Here is a 13,494-nt window from a genome sequence, read left to right as displayed (position 1 = left end):
TACGTTCACAATCAAACTCGCAGCTGTTGTTCGACTTTATTTCTTGACTAATTACAACTGAGTGTCGCATGAGCAGTTACATAAACTTGTCTGGTATATTTGAACACAAATGCCGTTCTTCAATTAAAACTAACAGTACATTGTCAGGGACATTCAGTTCTATACAAACAAGAGACAGACAAGAGAATATTTCTACCGTTCATGTGGACTACGTGTTGACTTACTGATCGGAATAATTGAAAAGTTCGGGCTCATAGTCGATGCAGTGCGTGCTAATTAGAACAGCAACGCTGAGCTCTCAGCACCGTACTGAGCCCAGGTGTTTTTCTAAAGCTGTCAGGTGCAGTTCATTTACATGAAGGAAATCTCTTACTGGGTTCGATTACAATGCAGTAAGTAGCACAGACTACTTAGGGAGTAGCCCGATGCGTTTAAAAACGACCCGAGCCAGGCAGGAGTCGAACCTGCAATCTCCTGAGCCGTAGTCAGACGCGTTATCCATTGCGCCACTGGCCCTGGTGTGACACTGCAGGACTGTAACCCAGTGAGATCAGCACTGCAACTAGTAAAATATTACCCCCGGTCCATTCTTTTCCAAAAGTGAGAAACACCTGTTTTCTACATTTTGTCTGTTTTAAAACCATATCTCTTTAAACCAAACCAAGAGTTTGTCTTTTGCACTGATATTCTGATTCATTTCGATTTCAAAGAAAAAAAAACATTATCTTCCAAAGCATCATAAAATTGTCCATTCTTCCAGACTCTACTTCTCTCTTGTAGTAGTACAGCAGACCTTTCCAGGTGAGCAGATCACAGAGTCCGAAATATGCTTCCTCCATCAAGCAAAGTACCTGAACATGACTCTGTCTTCATAAAAGCGCCCCTGTAATAAAGAAATTAAATCCGAAATCAAGAGGGCAGTTGCCTACTGAAGTTCAAGAAGTCATCAATTTTAACCTAGCAACACATTAAGGGCTGCATCTATACAAGTACGATTCTAGAAATGCTCACCAGATTACGTTTTAAGAAGGAACTGCGCCTCAGGTTCCGCCGAGATCTTAACTTGGATGGCAGGATTCAGAGTCCGGAGTGCGGACTGATGGCGCACGGAGGGTCCACATACTGTGGATCCCTCAGTTTTCTTCCGCGTGTTTAAACCGCCAGCGTGTGACTCCCCTGTCCCCGTGACCTCATTGCTCTGCTCTCGCCTCTGTGCAGCTGAGCCTGACTCATGGTAAAGTGGAAAAAAATATGCCCTCAACGTGAGATTTACTCTGGATCGAGGATAGATGTCACCTTTTTATCGTTGAACAGGATGTATGTGATGTGGCGACTAGGTTCAATTTTGTATCCTTTTAAAAGATTAAGGACTGCGGTGAGCGTGATTTACCACCGTTTCAGCTAAGAACCCGACGTGAGCACCGTTTAAGCTGCATAGACTCGGTCGTTTAACTCTTCTCCATTAGCAGGGTTAAGGTTAAAGAAAAAAAACATTGCTGACTTCTTTTTTTTTGCCAGCCGCTAGCGCTGATTAGCAATGTTTGTATTTCATGTTTTGCAAGTTCCATCCATTTTAAGAAAAACAAGTCGCGTTAAAGACAGGAAATGAATACTTGCATCTAATTAAGTCTAGCCATAGGCGGTTGTCTGTAAGGACCAGTTCTGTTCGAGAAGACAGAACAAAGAAGGCACCACTGGGATTCGGACCCAGGATCTCCTGTTTAAGAGACAAGCGCTTTAACCAACTAAGCCACGGTGCCCCGGGAGTCTTGTCCTTTTGCAGCCACTTGGACACACCACTCAGACACATCTGCATTCGGTGTGTGCTCCGCCTGCTCGCTGAGCAAGTTGCCACCTTTACATACAATAGCAACATCGACACCAAGAGAAAGGATGACAAATGGCTTTTATCTGGAACTTTTCATGTCCAAGGAGCTCAATGTGCTTTCTGTGTACAACAGGGCCACTGAACTCCACACTGGCCACTGAACCACAGCAGTGGCTTGCTGGCTTGACATCTCCCAAGGAAAATGTTGAAATCGCATGTGGAACAGGAAAAGGACCCTCGAGTACGAGGGAAAAAAAAGAAAAAGATCATCTGGAGCGCGCCAACCCATGTCTGGACAGCTCAGTTTTGTCGACGAGGTGGCTGAGTGGTTAAGGCGATGGACTGCTAATCCATTGTGCTCTGCACGCATGGGTTTGAGTCCCATCTTCGTTGCTCTCTACGTGTGCCCGTTCGACGTTGGCCCTCCCTTTGTTTGCTCCAGTACTAGAGCCTTACATTTTCTAGCGGTGGCTGAACATGGTATAGTAAGCTAACGTCGGTATCGAGCAGTGGCAGTAACAGTATTTACGTGCCGCTGCTGCCAAGTGGCTCTGGGTTGAGACCGCGTTTTCACTTACTTGCAGCACAAACGGAGAAAGCGATTTTTGACAGTCTCTCGAGAGACTGCGCTAGGTGTTTAGGGATAGACTTTGTCAGTTCCCCCTGGGATGATGGCCTCTCAAATAGTTTGTGATTCCTCTAGACGTTTATACAGTAGAAGCCTGCTTCGTGGCTTAAATCCAAGCTAAGGAAACGAGTTAGAGGTCTGATGCAGAACTGCGAATTCAATGAAGGGGAACACTACAGTACATTGCGCTGTATGTTGAGGAAAGCTGCCCCCTTCTGTTCCTTGTCGACCGAACAGAGGACTGTAAAGGATACCGCCAAGAAACTTTAGGATGTTGGTTGGAATCCAGCTCCAAAGAAGCCCCTTTGGGTGTTATGTCATCAAAAAGTAAGAACAGAGAATCTCCCTTTGATCAAAAGCGCAACAGAACTGTTTTCCGTGGAGCAGGTTTCAGATCCGTAGACCTGTTTTATTTGTAGGGCAGGGCGCATTCCCTGCACTGCACTTTCAAAAGCATTTACATTCGTGTTAGACGCAAGAATTGCCTTTGATTTGCGTGCTTACGAACGCCATGGAAAACGAAACAAAACAAAAGCCCTCAGCTCCTGCACTTGATTATAATGCTTTTTTTTTATTTTTATTAAACATGTAGAATTTACAAATACAAATACAACAAGAGGATCAGAGTCATGTACAAGAGAAAAAAAACGCAGCAGAAAAAAAAAACATTTAACTACCAGAGGTAATTAAGTAATTATGTGATCAAATTGTATATTTTACATGTATCATATTTTCCTTGCTTTAATATTTCTCAATTATAAACTTTAGTTTCAACATGCATGCGTTTCCTGTAAAAAAATAAAACTCAGCACAGTTTTTTACAAAACAAAAAAAACGTTTTTCTTTTAACAACATTTCGAGTACCTCTGGCATTCATGAAAAAGACATACACAAAAGCAAATAACTAACTCTAAGACTGTCTAAACTATTGAGTTTTTCAAAGAACCAGAACTATAACAGTCCTTAACACTTAACTACAGCATTCCAAACTAACACTAAAGAAACACTAGTATATACTGGTATAACAAATAAAACCAAACATAATCATTAACTGAGCAGTCACTGAGAGCAAATCTCCTTCCCGTCCACAAAGGCCCTCGCTCCCACAAAGTAGGCTCTCCTCCCCTCTCTTCTGGCAGCTTCAACCTGGGGCCACAGCTGGTTCCTGGTGCTCCTGCCCGCGGCAGACAGTTCCTCTGCAAACCTCAGTTTGTTCCCATTCAAATACTCATTCCCCCTCGCCGCTCGCCACAGCATGTCCCTCGCCGTCCTCTTGGTGAACTGTATTATAATCGATCTGGGGCGCACTTGCCCAGACATGTTCGCTCTCCCGAGCCTGTGAACAAAGTCAATGGCCGATATTACGTCCTCCTGGTCCGGCAGGGTCCTTTTACAGATACCCTTCACTGTTGCAACAAGGTCCTTATCACGTTCCTCTTTAACTCCAAATAATTTTAAATTCCATCGTCGACAGTATCTATCTACATCGTTCACTTTCAATTCAAGTTCTTTAATATGCTTTTCTTGTTCGGTATTTACTTGTTTAAGAACTTTTACTTCACTCTTTAAGTCTTCAACCTCTTTAAACACACAGTCCATGGACTTTTTAAGACTTTCGATTGCGACTGTATTAAATCGAATCATTTCCTTCAGCTCACCCATCATGTTAAAGATGTTGGTTTGGAGCTCCTCCAGCGTCAGGTCACCCCTTCCTCTCTTGGCCGCCGGGGTTTTCACAGGGGTGCTGGGCAGGGACTCCGGCTCTACCGTACGAGCGCATCTCCAGCACTCTTTCCACGTCCCCTCCAGCTGCTTCACTTTTCCCTGTAGTTCCATCGATTTTCTTGTAGTGCTATACATATACGATTGAGGTATCTTAGATTTCTCCTTTGAGGACCCAGCACTCTCTTTTCTTTTCCCAGTGTTACTCATATCGAAATTCTTAAACCTAAAAAAAATCTTTTTTTTTTCTTTCAATTATAACTGAAGTTTAAACAAGTAGTGTTAAGTCTTTATTTTTCTGTAGTCAAAAAAAGCAAAAATTAACATTCAGGTCATGAAAAACTCAAAAAAACTCCTCAACCACTAAACTTTACCTCCCACCTGAGCGCCATCTTGAACGCCCCTACCACCAGAGAATGCTCACGATTTCGGAAGCTGTCTCCGGGACGTGCTGATTCCACACATCCTGAATAAATCATGATATAGTTAGTTGCTGTAGCTAGACGTTTAAATGAGTTTCATGGCCAGATGGACTGTTTCCTCCAGCGGTATAGTATTGCAGTGAGACAGCACGATGCCTGCAAGACTATGTCACGCTAAACGCCACAGATTGTGTTTGTCCGTTCGTGTCAGTCGTCCTGCAGCCACGGGAAGTGGGACACAAACATGCTGCAATGCTTTCAAGACGTTAGGATTTGTTTGTGCAACATCCGAGAAGAGTACTTGTGGCTTGAATGTGAACTGTACGTGCCCGCCCCCTTTCCTCTGTAGTGCATGAGTTCCTCCCGGCATGCCCTTCGTCATTGTTCTGTCATCTTGTATTTAAAGGGTTGTATTTCTGCTGCTGAAAATAAGCAACGGTTTTCTCACAACGCCCTTTGTTCCCGACGGAGCCCTTGTCTGTCATGAAATTCTTCAAAACCTCAAGCTAGATGAAGAAGAGGACAAATATGAAGCGTTACAGCAACGACATGCCATGAGACGATCGATAACGATTTCCATAGGATCCCCGCGGTTGCCTGGCAACCATCAGCTTTGCGCAGTGGCAGTATCGTAGCCTGTGAGGTTTAGCCGAGGCGCGATTATTGCTAGTTGAAAACTTTTCCCAATACCCCGCTTCCGCCGGTTTGCAATACAATCGGCGAAAGCAACTTTTGACAGTCTCGTCAGAGACTGAGCAAGGTGTTTAAAGACAGATTTTGTCATGGTGACATCATGGTAAAAAGAAACGAGCTTGTTACGTCTCAACAGAAACGCTCTTTAGCTCTTTCAGCGTTATGCAGAGAACAGCGTCTGTCGAGATCACTTTTGAGTAAGCGCGAAACGCTGTGTGCTGTCAGTTTGATTTCATATTGCTCGTAGCGGCGCCCGGCCTTTGTCTGTCAAACGTTAGGTTGCGCTTCTTCATGCTGCATCGTCGGCATGAGTGGAGCTTTTTAATCTTCTGTACTTACTGCGCCCCATAAGAAATCGTTTGTCCCCGTTCAAAAGAGATTGTGCGATGTCCTGCAGCGTTCGCAAAGCAAACCTTTGACAGTTTGAAAAGAGGAATTTATTCTGCTTCCTGTGCGTGCAGTAATTACAAAGTTGAACGTCTTTACACGATCTGCTGCAGTTTTCAGTGGGCGGGCTTTGTCAAATGGCTTGGAAAAACGCACTGTGTTTCGGCTCGGGAAACATCATGAGCAGTGTCAGCACAGAGAGGACCATTGTCGTGAGGCTGGTTAGCTCAGTTGGTTAGAGTGTGGTGCTAATAACGCCAAGGTCGTGGGTTCGAGCCCCGTACGGGCCAGGTCCTTTTCTCCCCTCTTACCAAAGCTGTTAGGTTCCTTTCCGTGGTGAGATGGGTTGTCATGCAACGCTGCCACATAGTGCCGACAGACAAGAGTGTTGCGGGAGAAGAGAAAAGTGTTTGATGATTTAAGAGTGTCTTAGGTGGAGCCAAAATCAAGTGTCACAAATGCAAGTGGGAGGATTTCCAATGTTTAATATGGTAAAAATAAGCAGAAGTTATCTGCCGGTCCGGCACAGTCTGCTATGCTTTTGTCATATACTGTAAAGTGGTGTGGAACTGGGTGTCGAACTGGAGCCTCACCATTTGCATATGTGAGGCTCCAGTTATACATCGAGTGTCACGTTAAATGACAAAAATCAAGAGAGTTAAAGCAGCTGGAGAGGTTTTCTTACAACTTTTGAGCTGACACAGTTTTGGAAAATGTTTCCTTCACGCTGCACTGTACAACATAGGCAGCCAAGAGTCTCCAAAACAAAACAGAATTGACAGATAGGAGAAAATTCCCACTCGTCCTGAAGTTCCCAAAATCAAGCACTGAGCATAAACAAAGTGTCTAAGTAGCGTGGGAATGCTAACCCTAACCCTAGCTGGAGTTTGAGCAATCCAGCACTGAGCGTAAAAAGATGAGTCAAAGTAATGTCTAATCTGATTATTTTCCTTAGAGCTGGTTCAGAGTTTGCTCAAGAATTTCCCTTTCACAGATGCGCAAAGAAGAATGTTGGGGGTGCACGCTTCAAGGTGCCTTACAGCTGTAGGGAGTGATTCGAGACGATTCGTGGCGTGTGCTCGTTCCCATATACCGTACACCGGGGGTGCAGTGCTAGGATGACGTACAATACCGCTTGGGCACGTAATGGCGTTATTTGCAAGTGCGGGACGTGAGGGTTTTTGTTTGTTCGTTGTTTTGCTCTGCTTTGCTTTGTTTTGCTTTCCATCGCGTTGGTAAGAGCGTAAATAAAAAGGCGATTCCTGCGTCTACCACTAATGTAAGAGCTATTTCAAGTGCGGCGTGTTGCGGCTTTTCAAATGCTCAACAGGATGACTTCGCATGCACGCGTGCTTTCATGAAGTCGTGTGTGCAACCATGTCTGCTTACGTGCAAACGGGCGTGGTTTCATGTATGCAAAAAACTTTCCTGGGCTCTTCTGAAGCACATAAAATTATTTGGAGATATAAATTAGGCTCTAGAATTGATAACTTTTTTTTCATTTTTGGCATTTTTCATCATTTTTCAGAAAGTGGTTGCAAGCCCGATATCATGCGAAGAAACTTCAGGATTCGGGGATCAGTCAATGGATTTTAAAACACATCCTAAATACAGTGTTCCTGCACCTTTGACCTCATCCAGAATGTATCGTTTTTTGAAAGGGATTGCTGTCAGAATGCACAACTGAATCCCAAACAGAATCTCTAGTCAAATATGATCATTTGTGAAACAGGCAAATGAGTCTCTCAGGTGCCCATTGCTCATTTTCAGACACATTTATGCAATACTTTCACCATGCGTTGAGCAATAGGGATTAAAGATACCAGAGGTAAGGTTTAAAAGTGATTCTGAGGTGGAATAGATCAGCGATACAGCTAGGCATCTGAAATGCGGGGTTTGAGAGCCCTTCAGGGAACACCGTACCCTAAAGGTACCAGAAGTCCACTAGTATAAGCATTAAGTCACTGTCACCCCTGTTACAATGTGATTGCTACATATCTTCATTTCTTTGGTTTTTAAGGAGTAAGAGTGCAGGGGGTCTAAATCTGCGATCCAGTGTGTTGAAGTATTTCACAACACTACCTGTAGCCCGTCTGGAAATAAATCCTCATTCTGATTATTGACCTGGGCATGTACCAAAAAATCAGTGAGCATATATATATATATCACTGTGTTGAAGCTAAAGACCTGTATGTAATAATATGATGCTAAAATGTTATTTTCACATATATTAATGTAATAAATGATTGCTTATGCTTTATAAACAAATCTTATTAAAATAAAAGCTTAAGTTTTGTATTTATCTTGTACCATAGAACATGATTTTCTTTGTATTTCATGCCCACAAAGTGTCAAAATGACGCACTACATGATATAAGGAAGATTATCACATGCATATCGGTATTATCTTTCTCATTAATATGCATTCCTTTCATTACCTTTTAATTTTTAAAATGAACTCAAATTGTGTATAATGTTATAATTTAAGTAGAATAGGTTCTAATAATATAATGATAAAGTGTGTTGCACTACTTCACTACTTCACTGCTCTATGCCGTCTGGAAATAAATCCTCAGACTGCTTACTGCCCAGGGCATGTACCAATAAATTACAGGAGCACATCTATATATCACTGCGTTGAAGCAGGAGACACAATCACTGCAAACATCCTAAATACAGCGTTTCAGCACCTTTGACCTCATCCAGAACGTATCATTTCTTGAAAGGGATTGCTGTCCGAATGCACAGCTGAATCCCAAACAGAATCTCTAGTAAAATACGATCATTTGTGAAACAGGCAAATGACTGTCATTCCTCATTGTCAGACACGTATGCAATGCTTTCACCGTGCATTGAGCAATAGGGATTAAAGACGCCACAGGTAAGGTTAGAAGTCATTCTGACTATATTCTAAAATATTGGACTCATATTCTTATGATGGCAGACATGATGCTGCTTTTAAAACCGGGGTTAATGGACATTATATGACTGTCAATTCTGTTTTGTTTTGGAGACTCTTGGCTGCCTATGTGGTACAGTGCAGCGTGAAGGAAACATTTTCCAAAACTGTGTCAGCTCAAAAGTTGTAAGAAAACCTCTCCAGCTGCTTTAACTCTCTTCATTTTTGTCATTTAATGTAACACTACCAGTTCGACACCACTTTACAGTATATGACAAAAGCATGGCAGACTGTGCCGGACCGGTAGATAACTTCAGCTTATTTTTACCATATTAAACAATGGAAATCCAACCACTTGCATTTGTGACACTTTATTTCTGCTGCACCTAAGACACTCTTAAATCTTCAAACACATTTCTCTTCTCCCGCAACACTCTTGTCTGTCACTATGCTGTGGCATTGGGACCAACACAGACCTCAGGGTGAGCATTAAGGGTGACGTCAGGGTGAGCGCACCATTAACACCGCTTCCAGCTGGAAGCTTTGTTTTTCCCTGTAGCTCACCCTCATCCGGGTACTGACCTGGCTCACACCTGCTTAGCTTCAGTAGGTTTTCAGTTGCGAGTTGCAAGTGATGGAGCCGCTCGCCGCAAAAGCCACTACATTGGCCGGGAATCGAACCCGAGCCTCCCGCGTGGTAGGCGAGAATTCTACCACTGAACCACCAATGCTCAGTGCCTGGGCCTTCAAAAAAGACGCTTTTTTGGTGCTCTGTGCAAAACGCGTCGACATCTGCTTACAGCTGCAAAATGCCATTCGCGGACGCTGAAGAACTTATTTCCAAGGCAGCGGGTACAAGCGATTGGGCGTTTTAAAACCACCAGGAACAGCAAAGAGGCGCGCTTCTTTGCTTGCGCCGAAACACACCGACTGGAGGCGGATAACGTAGTCGGCAGGATTCGAACCTGCGCGGGGAGACCCCAATGGATTTTTAGTCCATCGCCTTAACCACTCGGCCACGACTACAGCAAGCCCCACTGCCGCTGCGTTCTTGCTACAATCTTACCTGGAATGCGAGGCGCCGGCGGAAGCCTATTTCAAAGTCGTTCTCTGTTTCAAAAAAACATTTCCAAAATACAAGCCTTGCAGACAGACACGCCTCAGAGGACTTAAGGGTGGCTTCATGTCGGAATGATAAAGTCTCCCCGTCCGGACATGAAAATGCCACTTTGTTACACACAAAAAAAGAATCAACAACAGAGAAATGCCCACAAGCATTTGAAAAGCCGCACCACGTCGCACTTGAAATAGCTCTTACATTAGTGGTAGACGCAGGAATCGCCTTTTTATTTACGCTCTTACCAAAGCGATGGAAAGCAAAACAAAGCAAAGCAGAGCAAAACAAAACGAACAAACGAAAACCTTGCGTATAACGCCGTTACGTGCCCAAGCGGTATTGTACATCATCCTAGCACTGCACCCCGGGGCGTACGGTATATGGGAACGAGCACACGCCACGAATCGTCTCGAATCACTCCCTACAGCTGTAAGGCGCCTTGAAGCGTGCACCCCCAACATTCTTCTTTGCGCATGTGTGAAAGGTAAACTCTTGAGCAGACTCTGAACCAGCTCTAAGGAAACTAATCCGATTAGACGTTACTTTGACTCATCTTTTTACGCTCAGTGCTGGATTGCTCAAACTCCAGCTAGGGTTAGGGTTAGCATTCCCACGCTACTTAGACACTTTGTTTACGCTCAGTGCTGGATTTTGGGAACTTCAGGATGAGTGGGAATTTTCTCCTATCTGTCAATTCTGTTTTGTTTTGGAGACTCTTGGCTGCCTATGTTGTACAGTGCAGCGTGAAGGAAACATTTTCCAAAACTGTGTCAGCTCAAAAGTTGTAAGAAAACCTCTCCAGCTGCTTTAACTCTCTTCATTTTTGTCATTTAATGTGACACTCGATGTATAACTGGAGCCTCACATATGCAAATGGTGAGGCTCCAGTTCGACACCCAGTTCGACACCACTTTACAGTATATGACAAAAGCATGGCAGACTGTGCCGGACCGGCAGATAACTTCCGCTTATTTTTACCATATTAAACATTGGAAATCCTCCCACTTGTATTTGTGACACTTGATTTTGGCTCCACCTAAGACACTCTTAAATCTTCAAACACTTTTCTCCCGCAACACTCTTGTCTGTCGGCACTATGTGGCAGCGTTGCATGACAACCCCTCTCACCACGGAAAGGAACCTAACAGCTTTGGTAAGAGAGGAGAAAAGGAACTGGCCAGTACGGGGCTCGAACCCGTGACCTTGGCGTTATTAGCACCACGCTCAAACCAACTGAGCTAACCGGCCTCACAACAGTGCTCCTCTCTGTGCTGCAAAAAATCGAACTCAGGGAATTTCTTTTGTCCTCCTTTGAATAGAAAGCCGTGTAATTCAGTGTACGGGCTTTCTCGTGCAGTTTCATGGTTCTTGTAACCCAAATCCTACACTGGCCTGAAGTGCCCCCCCATTTCACAGCATTTTTCAGCTGATTTAAAATGTACCTAAAGGAGAAGCATTATTGAAGACCATCAATTACCAAGAGCTTTTGTCAAAGGTTTTGGTGGTCATTTTGAATGACCACAGAGCGCTGTGACCTCGGTTTTACATCTCATCCAAAAGACAGCGCCCTTTTACAACACAGCATCTCCGTCACTATACTGGGGCATTGGGACCCGCACAGACCTCAGGGCGAGCGCCCCACCGCCGGCACCATTAACACCGCTTCCAGCTGGAAGCTTTGTTTTTCCCTGTAGCTCACCCTCATCCGGGTACTGACCTGGCTCACACCTGCTTAGCTTCAGTGGGTTTTTTGAGTTGCGAGTTGCAAGGGGATGCAAGTGATGGAGCCGCTCGCTGCAAAAGCCACTGCATTGGCCGGGAATCGAACCCGAGCCTCCCGCGTGGCAGGCGAGAATTCTACCACTGAACCACTAATGCTCAGTGCCTGGGCTGTCAAAAAAGACGCTTTTTTGGTGCTCTGTGCAAAACGCGTCGACATCTGCTTCCAGCTGCAAAATGCCATTCGCGGACGCTGAAGAACTTATTTCCAAGGCAGCGGGTACAAGCGATTGGGCGTTTTAAAACCACCAGGAACAGCAAAGAGGCGCGCTTCTTTGCTTGCGCCGAAACACACCGACTGGAGGCGGATAACGTAGTCGGCAGGATTCGAACCTGCGCGGGGAGACCCCAATGGATTTCTAGTCCATCGCCTTAACCACTCGGCCACGACTACAGCAAGCCCCACTGCCGCTGCGTTCTTGCTACAATCTTACCTGGAACGCGAGGCGCCGGCGGAAGCCTATTTCAAAGTCGTTCTCCGTTTCAAAAAAACATTTCCAAAATACAAGCCTTGCAGACAGACACACCTCAGAGGACTTAAGGGTGGCTTCATGTCGGAATGATAAAGTCTCCCCGTCCGGACATGAAAATGCCACTTTGTTACACACAAAAAAAGAATCAACAACAGAGAAATGCCCACAAGCATTTGAAAAGCCGCACCACGTCGCACTTGAAATAGCTCTTACATTAGTGGTAGACGCAGGAATCGCCTTTTTATTTACGCTCTTACCAAAGCGATGGAAAGCAAAACAAAGCAAAGCAGAGCAAAACAAAACGAACAAACGAAAACTTTGCGTATAACGCCGTTACGTGCCCAAGCGGTATTGTACATCATCCTAGCACTGCACCCCGGGGCGTACGGTATATGGGAACGAGCACACGCCACGAATCGTCTCGAATCACTCCCTACAGCTGTAAGGCGCCTTGAAGCGTGCACCCCCAACATTCTTCTTTGCGCATGTGTGAAAGGTAAACTCTTGAGCAGACTCTGAACCAGCTCTAAGGAAACTAATCCGATTAGACGTTACTTTGACTCATCTTTTTACGCTCAGTGCTGGATTGCTCAAACTCCAGCTAGGGTTAGGGTTAGCATTCCCACGCTACTTAGACACTTTGTTTACGCTCAGTGCTGGATTTTGGGAACTTCAGGATGAGTGGGAATTTTCTCCTATCTGTCAATTCTGTTTTGTTTTGGAGACTCTTGGCTGCCTATGTTGTACAGTGCAGCGTGAAGGAAACATTTTCCAAAACTGTGTCAGCTCAAAAGTTGTAAGAAAACCTCTCCAGCTGCTTTAACTCTCTTCATTTTTGTCATTTAATGTGACACTCGATGTATAACTGGAGCCTCACATATGCAAATGGTGAGGCTCCAGTTCGACACCCAGTTCGACACCACTTTACAGTATATGACAAAAGCATGGCAGACTGTGCCGGACCGGCAGATAACTTCCGCTTATTTTTACCATATTAAACATTGGAAATCCTCCCACTTGTATTTGTGACACTTGATTTTGGCTCCACCTAAGACACTCTTAAATCTTCAAACACTTTTCTCTTCTCCCGCAACACTCTTGTCTGTCGGCACTATGTGGCAGCGTTGCATGACAACCCCTCTCACCACGGAAAGGAACCTAACAGCTTTGGTAAGAGAGGAGAAAAGGACCTGGCCAGTACGGGGCTCGAACCCGTGACCTTGGCGTCATTAGCACCACGCTCGAACCAACTGAGCTAACCGGCCTCACAACAGCGCTCCTCTCTGTGCTGCAAAAAATCGAACTCAGGGAATTTCTTTTGTCCTCCTTTGAATAGAAAGCCGTGTAATTCAGTGTACGGGCTTTCTCGTGCAGTTTCATGGTTCTTGTAACCCAAATCCTACACTGGCCTGAAGTGCCCCCCCATTTCACAGCATTTTTCAGCTGATTTAAAATGTACCTAAAGGAGAAGCATTATTGAAGACCATCAATTACCAAGAGCTTTTGTCAAAGGTTTTGGTGGTCATTTTGAATGACCACAGAGCGC

General features: G+C 44.7%; 10 non-coding genes across 10 annotated transcripts; 3 read left to right on the top strand and 7 right to left on the bottom strand.

Annotated features, from left to right (window-relative positions):
* Positions 1 to 443: 443 nt before the first annotated feature.
* On the bottom strand, positions 444 to 516 carry trnar-acg (transfer RNA arginine (anticodon ACG)). The gene has a single exon. It is a non-coding gene; the product is annotated as a tRNA-Arg (tRNA).
* Positions 517 to 1,686: 1,170 nt separating this feature from the next.
* trnak-cuu (transfer RNA lysine (anticodon CUU)) lies at positions 1,687 to 1,760 on the bottom strand. Its single transcript has one exon. It is a non-coding gene; the product is annotated as a tRNA-Lys (tRNA).
* Positions 1,761 to 2,139: 379 nt separating this feature from the next.
* Positions 2,140 to 2,221, top strand: trnas-gcu (transfer RNA serine (anticodon GCU)). The gene has a single exon. It is a non-coding gene; the product is annotated as a tRNA-Ser (tRNA).
* A 2,988-nt stretch (positions 2,222 to 5,209) lies between these two features.
* LOC148632529 (U4 spliceosomal RNA) lies at positions 5,210 to 5,351 on the top strand. Its single transcript, XR_015934350.1, has one exon. It is a non-coding gene; the product is annotated as a U4 spliceosomal RNA (small nuclear RNA).
* A 545-nt stretch (positions 5,352 to 5,896) lies between these two features.
* trnai-aau (transfer RNA isoleucine (anticodon AAU)) lies at positions 5,897 to 5,970 on the top strand. Its single transcript has one exon. It is a non-coding gene; the product is annotated as a tRNA-Ile (tRNA).
* Positions 5,971 to 9,239: 3,269 nt separating this feature from the next.
* On the bottom strand, positions 9,240 to 9,310 carry trnag-acc (transfer RNA glycine (anticodon ACC)). The gene has a single exon. It is a non-coding gene; the product is annotated as a tRNA-Gly (tRNA).
* Positions 9,311 to 9,523: 213 nt separating this feature from the next.
* trnaf-aaa (transfer RNA phenylalanine (anticodon AAA)) lies at positions 9,524 to 9,605 on the bottom strand. Its single transcript has one exon. It is a non-coding gene; the product is annotated as a tRNA-Phe (tRNA).
* A 1,265-nt stretch (positions 9,606 to 10,870) lies between these two features.
* trnai-aau (transfer RNA isoleucine (anticodon AAU)) lies at positions 10,871 to 10,944 on the bottom strand. The gene has a single exon. It is a non-coding gene; the product is annotated as a tRNA-Ile (tRNA).
* An 843-nt stretch (positions 10,945 to 11,787) lies between these two features.
* trnas-aga (transfer RNA serine (anticodon AGA)) lies at positions 11,788 to 11,869 on the bottom strand. The gene has a single exon. It is a non-coding gene; the product is annotated as a tRNA-Ser (tRNA).
* A 1,270-nt stretch (positions 11,870 to 13,139) lies between these two features.
* Positions 13,140 to 13,213, bottom strand: trnai-aau (transfer RNA isoleucine (anticodon AAU)). Its single transcript has one exon. It is a non-coding gene; the product is annotated as a tRNA-Ile (tRNA).
* Positions 13,214 to 13,494: the final 281 nt, after the last annotated feature.

The sequence above is a fragment of the Lepisosteus platostomus genome, unplaced genomic scaffold, assembly GCF_059453375.1.
Source record: "Lepisosteus platostomus isolate fLepPlt1 unplaced genomic scaffold, fLepPlt1.hap1 Scaffold_61_H1, whole genome shotgun sequence".
NCBI lineage: Eukaryota > Metazoa > Chordata > Actinopteri > Semionotiformes > Lepisosteidae > Lepisosteus > Lepisosteus platostomus.
This window is presented reverse-complemented; position numbering and strand designations above follow the sequence as displayed.